General features: G+C 41.5%; 1 protein-coding gene across 2 annotated transcripts in view; it reads right to left on the reverse strand.

The window, feature by feature from the left end:
* gcgra (glucagon receptor a) overlaps positions 1-5292 on the reverse strand; it is a 40491-nt gene extending 35199 nt beyond the window's left edge. For both annotated transcript variants that reach the window (XM_086132983.1, XM_086132982.1), the window contains exon 1: positions 5004-5292. The gene's annotated coding sequence lies outside the window, so the exon portion shown is untranslated. The remainder of the gene's footprint in view (positions 1-5003) is intronic.
* Between the last annotated feature and the right edge of the window lie 5311 nt (positions 5293-10603).

Consider the following 10603-nt stretch of genomic DNA (forward strand, 5'->3'; position numbering starts at 1 on the left):
AATGGCCTTAATGACATTAGCCCTTGCTGCGGCGTATAAGATCAACATGCCCAAATTGTTCTTGCACTTTGTGCCCTGTCCAATTGGTTCCAATTAGAAGTCAAGACACAGCCAGAATATTAAAACGGCAATTACAGTTGCTCATTGCCCCCCCCCCCCCACAACCTCCACTATTTCACCGATTTAATAAATGATTGTTTTTTGTTTTTAATAGGTTTTCACAGTACGCAAGCAATCCAAATTTCGGGTTGCGTTCAGTATCTTCGGCGTAGTAGCAAGTTATGCTGCGAGATGCAGCATAATTAACGGCAAGAAGAAGAAGGGGATACCATGGTGCCAAGTTTTGAAGTACCAATCGATATCGATATCAAGTATCGGGCAGATACCAGCCTTATTTCAAGATCCTCGATCGTAAAGGCAAAAAAAAAAAAAAAAAGCTGACATTGAGTAAGTCTTCTTTGCATGTCTTTGATACATTTTGTCCATTTGACACAGCGGCACATTTATCTATCACAAGTGTTAGTGGTATCAGCACTTGGTATCAGTATTGGTCTGTACTCAAGAATAAATACTCATACTTGGTATCGAACATTCCTAGTTTGAATAATTGTTCTCTCAGAGCAGAGAGAATACATGCCTGTGAGCATTGCGGTATACTCTGAATATTTTGCTGCTTCATGTTAAGCAGCAGTTGTTTGAGGGTTTATAATTACCAAAACATCTATTCTCAGTAAACTTGTGGACTGAATGCTTCAGGAGGTCCTTTGTCCCACCGGCAATTAGACCGTTTTGTTCAGTGCCTCAACCGAGTGCGTCGGCTCATGACTGGGGCCCATTTATTGACAGTACTTGTATTGTTTGGACTCAGTGGCTGATTACTGGCTGCCTGCCTCGCATGGTGTCTTGCTTTTCATGTATTTATGCGTAGATGCATACGTGTTTATTTTGGTCAATTGACACTAAACTGTGAGATGCCAGAATTACCCCCAAAGTGATGAATAAAGTATTTGTCTATCTATCTTTCAATGCATGCTAATTTCGTGAGACTGTTCATGGCGTTTTGCATACACGGCGTTTTCAGCCGATTTTGGAATATCGACCTCAGGGCTGGGTGGGGGTAAATCAATTCATCTGTTCATCCTTCCTTTGCTAACTGAGCAAGCTAGCAAACAGGCAGCTGAAGAGATACGCAAGCGACGCTGAATGAGCAACGCTTTTTGCTTGGCAGGTAAGTTTATCTTCAAGGTTTCAAGTTAGGTTAAAAATTTTCTTTTTTTTCCAGACAATGGACTTTTTTGGTGAAGAGAAAAACTCATAACTAGCTGTCACTTCAGCCTTCGTCTGAGCTGTCACTGTTTCCTTGTGACGTGTCTTAAAGACATCATTTTTAGTACCGATGTTAAAACAAATACAAATTATTTAAATGATTTACCTTCTCTTTTTGATTTGCAATTGATTACACATTATTATGATTAAGTCATCCTACCAACATGGCAGCTGTGTCTAATGTTGACTTGTTTACAGCACTAATGCTATCTTAGCATTGCTAGCGCTGCTATTTTGTTGAAGCCAGACAAGATTCTCTGTGACTATTTTTCACAGCTAGTCACTTTCATAGTTGCATGCCGTTATGAATGGCCATGTTTAAGAATCGAATGTCAGTCAGGGGCACGGATGTGGTTGGGAATTAGTCTAACTAGAAACTGCGAACTCTCCCTTTTAAGCTAGTGGACTTTCGTTCTGTGGTTTGGTTTAACATTTTGGTGATTATATGTCAACTGTAATTGTAACTTTTTTTTTAATGGTTTCAAATTGCAGATTTTTACTTTTCCCAGGAGGGATTGGAACATATCCCCCACAATAAAGGTGGGCTAACTGTATATTCTGATGTTGGGTGAGTACCCTACTCTTTCTAACAAGTCCCTTTCACACACAGATGCCACGGAATCGGCATATCAGAGCCATAACAGACGCCAAGGCATTTTATTTTTTGCCTTTGCATTTTACACAGAACCCGACGACAGTGCGATTATTCGCCCAACTTTGTACGCCTTCCTGCATTGACACAGCATTCTGTAATCAAATATATCAAGCGTGACGACATCAGCAACATGCTCGGTACCCCCAAACTGGCAGCTGCCATGAAGTTAAAAAAAAAAAGGCCAAAACAACAACGCGGCAAAAAACACACCACATGGGTAGATCTGTCAGAACAAGATATATACGTAGATATCAGTTTATCCCCTGAGGGAAATTAAATTGTCACTTTATTCACACCAATACACTTGTATAAATAACATAGACACAAGCACCAATGTGAAAACAAATACAAAGGAGGAATTCAAATAAATCTAAATCTGAAAAACAAAACATCAAATTAAGATACTGGCACTCTATGTGGTAAATAATATTTGTACTGTATTCACGACCACTTGTTGCTAGGCAGAGTTCACCAAGCTTAATTACGAGTGCCTCATTGGCCAATAAAGGTTCCCCTATGCCAATCGTGCATTCTCCCAAGTTGAATCAAAAACAGGTTCAAGAATTTAGACACACTAACACAATGAGCCTTCTTACAACACTATAAAGCTGATGAGGCAACGAATTTACCACACCGACTGCTCTGTATTAAATACAAAATACATACTGGGAAAAAGAGTGCCATCTGCTGGATCTGTCGGGCACTGCCCCAACCACATGCTGAGTGTGAATTCAGCCAACCCGCAACACGTATTCCGTCTGCTTCAGACCTCATTTATAAAACTCAAATATTTATTTAAACATGGCGCACATCTGCTTGTCAGGGTTTTACTCTCAAACATGCAATCGAATCCAATAATGTGTCTGACAAATGATTTATGCATCAGCTGGATTAAACATGGTCTGAAGATGATAGCACAGTTGGTTGACTGTCTAGTTTTGTCTACTTTAAAGCTAGGGGTGGTTTGCAAACTGAGGGTCGGGCCTCAGATAGACTTTTAAATGCGACCATTTTTATTTGTATTGTTCACCAAGTAGCCATACAATTTCCTTGCAAGTGTTGAAATTAGCTCGAGAGCAAAACTATTCACACCCTTGGACGCGTCAACTGAGAAGTATTATAAAAGAGCTCTTCCCCCAACTTGTGTGAGCCGTGCCGCGGTTTATCGCCTCAAGCTGGAAAGTCTGAATGTTTTTTTTTTTTACAACAAGTGAAAATAGTTTGAGGCGGCCCGGTAGTCCAGTGGTTAGCACGTCGGCTTCACAGTGCAGAGGTACCGGGTTCGATTCCAGCTCCGGCCTCCCTGTGTGGAGTTTGCATGTTCTCCCCGGGCCTGCGTGGGTTTTCTCCGGGTGCTCCGGTTTCCTCCCACATTCCAAAAACATGCGTAGCAGGCTGATTGAACACTCTAAATTGTCCCTCGGTGTGAGTTTGAGCGTGGATGGTTGTTCGTCTCTGTGTGCCCTGCGATTGGATGGCAACCGATTCAGGGTGTCCCCCGCCTACTGCCCGGAGACAGCTGGGATAGGCTCCAGCACCCCCCGCGACTCTAGTGAGGATCAAGCGGTTCGGAAGATGAATGAATGAATGAAAATAGTTTGGCCGTAATGCACAGGTGCTGGAGGAACTTGTCACCCATGAAGGTAAGTGGTTGCAGATTGACTTCCATTTATTACACTGCCCTTACCGTATACAGTATACGACTGGCTCATCATTTTCATTTTTGGCATCACTTGTTGCTCTAAGACCTTTGAGAAACAATGCAACCACAGTGATTCGCTGTCATACTAACTGTAAATATCTCTATGAAAACACTTCTATCTGTATATATATGTTCTACTGTATATATAACTGTATATATACTGTATATACCCGTATAACAATGAAAAACAAACAGTGAGCACAGCAGTAGCTGTCTTCATGTGCCACGTGACAAAGGATTCTACCCAGCAAACTGTTTGATTGCGCGATCAGTATTTGTTACTTTAAAATTTCTTAATTGCTCTAAAGAATCTGTTACATAAATCTTCATGAAAAAAAATCCATAAGTCGTGTGAGTATGACTGCAACTAAGCCTGCCCTATTTGTGACAAGATTAATTTTTCCCCAACTTTGTTTACTGGGTTTTGCAGGTTTATTCAATGGTACAGAACAAGCACAACGAAGGAATGAAAATGTTAAATAAAATTATGACTCAGAAAAAAAACCAAAAAAAAAAACCAATTGTCAGTTTGGAAAGACTACATACTCGACAAAGTATTGATGTGCTACCCGTTGTGCTCCAGTTGTAATGTCAACAATTACAGTAACTATTTCAATGAAAAACACTTGTTAACCATGACAAAAAACAAAAAACAAATGAATGATGTATGTCATCACTTTTGTTGATGGAACCAAAATACAAGTACTACCCATAACTGTTAATTTCTGGGTCTACCCTGCCTTTACATATAAATATGACTATTTTCTTTTATTAAGATTGATTCTTTGATTAAATATGTTGTATGTATAAATTGTTTCTGATAAAGCAACCTTGTTTTGAAGAGCTCTCATATACAAAGAAACAATCAAATTATCGCCCGAGCATCACATTTTGCAGCAGAAATGGCTTGGATATTTTTAAATTGTAAAGGTGTACCTAATAAAACGACAGTGAGCATTGTTGGATCAACATTTTAGTGCTATTTGTCATTGTCTGCAAACAAATGCTCGGCTGTTGTCAGCGGAGAATAAAACAAAAGCAGGCAACCAACCTAGAAACAACAAAACCTAAGAAAGTGAGAACCAGACGTTTTTTCAGTGCATTTTTTTTTTCTTCTGTTGCCTTCACTCACCGGCTGTAAACTACAGATAGAAACCGATCGGGATAACGTCGCCTTTGAGCAGCAGTGATAAAGTCGACGCAGCAACAGTCACATACACTTCACGTTTCCAACCCGTTCAAACCGCAATCAAAGTGAAAGAGCAGTTGAAATAATAATCACAATCACAATTAAAACAACAACAACAAAAAAGTATTTACCGGTTCTTGAGGGCTCGGCTGTTTCGATCCGCGTCAGATCGTCTCATCCTGAGAGCATGTGGCAAACAAGACAAGAGTGGCTCCTGAATTTAAATCCCAAAACTTATCCCGACCCCCCTCCCGCACCCCCCCACATCTCCCAAGAATCAATTATCGTTCTGCGTGACCGCGCCAAGTAAAAAGTTTCATTTTTAATGCTTACTCAAAAGGGGGGCTAGGACATGATAATTAACGCGGGTATGGCTCTGTTGTTGATGTCATACCACTGCAGGCTCGCTCACGCTGCACGAGCTCCTTGTACTCTTGTGACGTCACAAGGGGGGGGGCGTTATTTATTGTGTGCACGCGTGTGTGTGTGTGTGTGTGCGCGTGCGCGCGCGTGTGTCAGATCGCTCGGTAGTCTATTAATTGTATAAGCAGGGGTGCCAAACTCATTTTTGTTGCGGGCCACATGGTAGTTCGAGCAGTGATTCTCAACCTTGTTAGAGGTACCGAACCCAGCCAGTTGATATGCACATTCCCCGAACCCTGGATTAGTGAAAAACAAAAATATGACTTTTTATTTTTCAATTCAAGACATAAAAAATGCATTCATTAAAAACAGAAAAAAAATTCAAGACATAAGTATATGTTTTTTTAAATTTTACGACGCACTATCACGACAGTCACACGTTGACTACTGAGCAAAAGAAATTTCCCGCAGCACTGATTGGACAAGCAATGTAAAGGGATCATCTGCAGCCAGTGATGGCCAAGTGGGCGTGTCATAACTAACTGATATGTTGAGTCAGGTGTGTCTTAACCTCCATGGCAGAGGCTCTGTCGAACCCCTGAGACCGATTCATCGAACCCGTGGGGTTCGATCGAACCCAGGTTAAGAACCACTGAGTTAGGGTTTCCTTCGGAGGGCCATTCTGACTCAAGTTCACAGTTTGAAGTCAAATAAACATATGATTATCTCCGATTACAAACACGCAACAAATCTGAGAGACTAGTTTTGAAATTGGGGACCAGTAATAGTGTTAAAATTCATTTTAAAATGTTTTCCATTCATCCATCCATCTTCTACCGCTTATCCGGGGCCGGGTCGCGGGGGCAACAGCTTTAGCAGGGAAGCCCAGACTTCCCTCTCCCTAGCTACTTCTTCCAGCTCTCCAGCGTTCCCAGGCCAACTGGGTGACATAGTCTCTCCAGCGTGTCCTGGGTCGTCCTCGGGGTCTCCTCCCGGTGGGACATGCCCGGAACACCTCACCAGGGAGGCGTTCAGGAGGCATCCGAATCAGATGCCCAAGCCACCTCATCTGGCTCCTCTCGATGTGGAGGAGAAGCGGCTCGACTCTGAGCCCCTCCCGGATGACCGAGCTTCTCACCTTATCTCTAAGGGAGAGCCCGGACACCCTGCGGAGAAAACTCATTTCGGCCGCTTGTATCCGGGATCTCGTTCTTTCGGTCATGACCCATAGCTCGTGGCCATAGATGAGGATTGGAACATACATCGACTGGTAAATTGAGAGCTTCGCCCTTTGGCTCAGCTCCTTCTTTACCATGATACACCGATACAATGTCTGCTTTAAAATGTTTTCTCATGTTAAATTGATTTTAAAAGGGTGATTGAGAGCAAAGAAATTCTTGCACTATCTCAACAAGCAAAGACCATTTGCATTGTTGGTAATGAACAAGAAACATGACACTTGATGCACATCATTTGCTTTGGCAGGCCACATAGACTGATGTGGCAGGCCGGATCTGGCCCCCGGGCCTTCAGTTTGAAACTGGTGATGTAATGTGTTCACGTTATTAGGTACCCTCTTCTCAATCTAATTCCCCAATGACACACTCTGTCCACCTGAACAACAACAGCAGCACTGACCCGAATTTGAATGTTTGTTCCATGAAATCATATTAACATATTCCCACTGGGAACAGAATAGCTTGCTGGGAATCCCCTAAGTCTATTCTCTTATACCGTAGTGCTTCTCTTGCTTGCACTGCTTCTAGTAGGCTACATTTGGATGTTAGATTTTTTTTTTGGGTCTAATAGCTTCCATGTGTTGCTAAATCAATCCAATCTGCCCAGTGCCTTCTGAATCAGTAGTCCTGGGCCACATTTTAAATAAACTATATTAGCAATCTGGGTTTTTTTTCTTTCAAATCAAGAGTCAATCTTTGATCTTTAAAGTCAAACATTTTCTTTGCAATAATATGTTCTGTGCACCCCCACTTCAGTAGTGGGTTTGTGAAATGTGATTGAAGCAGCAAAATACACCTTTTCTGTAAACCATCTCTGACACAGTCTTTAATGTGAATGGACTGAAGCAAAAGGGCAGCCATGTTATGTTGCCATTGTTAGTGACAATTTCTGTTGGCTGAAAACACTGTTATCAGTGTTGGATTTACGCTAAGATCTCTGTATAACAGGGGTGTCCAAACTCAGTCCTCGAAAATTTGAATCAGGTGTGTTGCAGCAGGGAGAGATGGAAAACAGGCAGGACATCGGCCCTTGAGGACCTGAGTTTGGAAACCCCTGTTGTATACAGTAACGAGAGCCTCTTAAAAATAAACGTAACTGTTTGTATCATGAATCGTGACTTATCAAAATCTAGGTTTGTATTTCGCAACAAATCTTGTCCCGAAGGGCTCCTTGACTTATTGGTATCACAGTACTCCACGCATTGTGAATTTTTTATTTTTATTTTTTGCAGTAGAGACAGAAAATAAAGTGAAAACGCAGCAGAGAATCCAATGTGCTGAAATTTGGCGTACTTAATAAGTGGCAACGTAAAATGGCTTCACTTCTTGCTGTGGTGTGAAAGCTGCATTAGCACTCCATTCATATAGAAAACTGTGATCTCCGTGCGTCGCCATTTTGCGACTTGCTTTCGAAGGAAAATGACATCACAATTACTCAGGGGTCAGCTTGAGAATGTGACGGCTCACCTGTTTTCTGGGTCTGGTCACGTGACAGCCACCGTGATGTCATTTTTAGTCACAGCAAGTGGCAGTACAAGACAAAATGGCCGCCCCCGGTGATGGATAAAAACATATGAAATTGTATACTCCATTCCTATTTCCCAAATGGCGTATGAATCAGAATGCATGTTTAGATTCCTGGGGACTCCTAGAACATATTCTGGGCAAAAACATTTTGGACTTAAAGTCCCCCTTTTAAAATGTATGTATTTATTTATTATTTATTATCTATCTATCTATCTATCTATTTATTTATTTATTTATTTACAAATAAGGGTTTAAAGTTGATGTCTCCTCCATATGTATCTGAGTCAATAAATGCTTCTAACCACAAACCAATGAAATGTGGCTTAGTCTTCCATTAACTCATGTTGCTGGAAGTTGAGCTTTGTTGTTTATTTTGTAATCGTTTGATCTCATCACTGCTACAGTGAAGTGTGTGTGTGTGTGTGTGTGTGTGTGTGTGTGTGTGTGTGTCCTTCAGAGGCAGAGGTCACTAAACTTTATGGCTGGTTTCTCTCTCTCTCTCTCTGTCTCTCTCACTCTTGGCTTTGATTTAGCTGCTGTGGGCCATCTCCACCTCCTGAGGTCATTCCATTTTCCAAAGGGAGCCCAAAATGAGGAAGCGACATCTTAACGTGCCAGGAATTGTTCTTCACTGCAGATTGGCCGCTGACTCATGTCTGATAGCCACCCAAATGTCAAGCTCAATTTTAACTGTTTTCAGCGATTGGATGAAGCGAATGGAAAAGGAGGGATGTTTCACTCAAGAGCCTCTTTTTTTGCACAGAGGTCTCGCAAAAATCGCTGCAATTCAATTCAGAGTCACAATTCCGAGACCCAAGTCTGAAGTTTAACTTGCCTCTCCCACCTTGTGTGTTCGACGCAATTATGGCTTTCAGGCAGGTACCTGTATTTTTATGATGCGTCACAAATGAGGCTGCAACTAGCAAATATTTTTAGAATCGAGTATTTCACTGATTATGATTTTGCATTAAGCACTAACATGCATTTTTTAAAATTCATTTATTTCATTGGGACAATGCATATTAATCAACACAAGAATAAACAGTGTAAATGCGCTGGATTTAGCATAAATGCTCATTTTAAACCATAGTCCCAAGGCAGGTTTCTAAAATAGCGCAGTGAGACACATAAGACTTTAAAATCAAAGAAATAAAAACCATATATGTACGCCATCATAAAACAGACACAAGACAAGCAGTTACAAGACAATAGACCAGTACAAACCAATCACTTACAGCTACAAATTTGTTGGCCAGAAGCCCAATGGAACGGGCTGGAGTCTGGAAACATTGTTTAATGGGTGCATGCTGATATATTTTTAGATCACTGTTTACTTTTTTTTAAGGGCATAGTTATCACAGTCTCTAATGTGTATTGGCAATTTATTCCAGGATTGTGTTCCATTTGACCAAATTTTGTCCGACATCTTCTTATATTGCAATCAACTCTGGTCAAGGCCCTACATCTCCGTCCTTGATTATTTCTCCTCTAAATGAATTCATCTAAAGGTGGGGGTGCAAGCACACTTAAAACTCTGTAGGCGAGACAAGCATCCACAAAGACCTGGTAGCTATCCAGATCGAGAGCTGCAGGTCACCAGCCTCACTGTAGTATCTGTGACCGCTGTTTTGTTGTTGAGAAAACTGAGCTGAATTACACTGGTCAACAATTTTTTACGATTTTTTTTTCTTGGGTTTTTCATCTGCCCTTGGCACATCTGGTTTTCATAATAATGATAATAGTATAACAACATCCGTGCATTATACGAACTGCAGTAACACCGTAATATTTATGCATTAAGGGTTAGGGTCAGCAACCAGTTGACTTTTAATCCAAAACGTCTTAGCTATGAATTGCAATGCATAATAAAATCCATTTTGATGCTGTGCTGCAACGGAAAGGAAAGGCATGTTTGAAATGAGCATCAAAAATACACAAAGCCATCACAGATGTAAATTTGCTGTTGCTCAGTATTTTCTTCATAATAGCTGAATTTCCGATTTTCACCTCCAAGAAACGGGCGAATGTGTTCAGTATCGATTAGTCCGAGGAAACTATTGCAGCACGTGGAATTAATGGAGGAGGGAGCGGGGTGGGAATCCCCATTTTTCCCACTATGCTAGTTCCTAGTAATCCTACTCGAGTTGATGAACACTGGCAGTCCATTCGCTTCGAGACCCTTGAGCAATCCATTTATCTTGCTGCACATTTTGCTGACACTCGAGCTAAAATCGGCTCTTTTCACTGGAGGACCGTCGCTGTCAAACAACGTGCATTTGCTTTGAACTGTCTGTGCCGATGCGGGTTGATCCCCGCGTCCTCTCTTTGAAAAACACACATGCTCTTTTGAACTTTGCCCATAAACAAGGTTGAACGACCTGAATGTGGCAGAAAACCCCCACAGGGCCGAACATAAGCTAAAATGCAATCATCAGCAGACCGACCGTCTGAGTAACAGAAAGAATCATTTGAATCGCTATCGGTGTGTCCTCTTTGAGGCTTTTTTAAAATTCTTGGGTAACTCTTCCTTTTAAGGCTTTGTTTGTTTGTGAGCCAGATCAAGTGCTCTCATGGGACGTTAGTAGCCTTCAAGCCATTAGTTA

The sequence above is a fragment of the Hippocampus guttulatus genome, chromosome 16, assembly GCF_054856545.1.
Source record: "Hippocampus guttulatus isolate MCC_2025c chromosome 16, RoL_Hgut_1.0, whole genome shotgun sequence".
Classification (NCBI taxonomy): Eukaryota; Metazoa; Chordata; class Actinopteri; order Syngnathiformes; family Syngnathidae; genus Hippocampus; species Hippocampus guttulatus.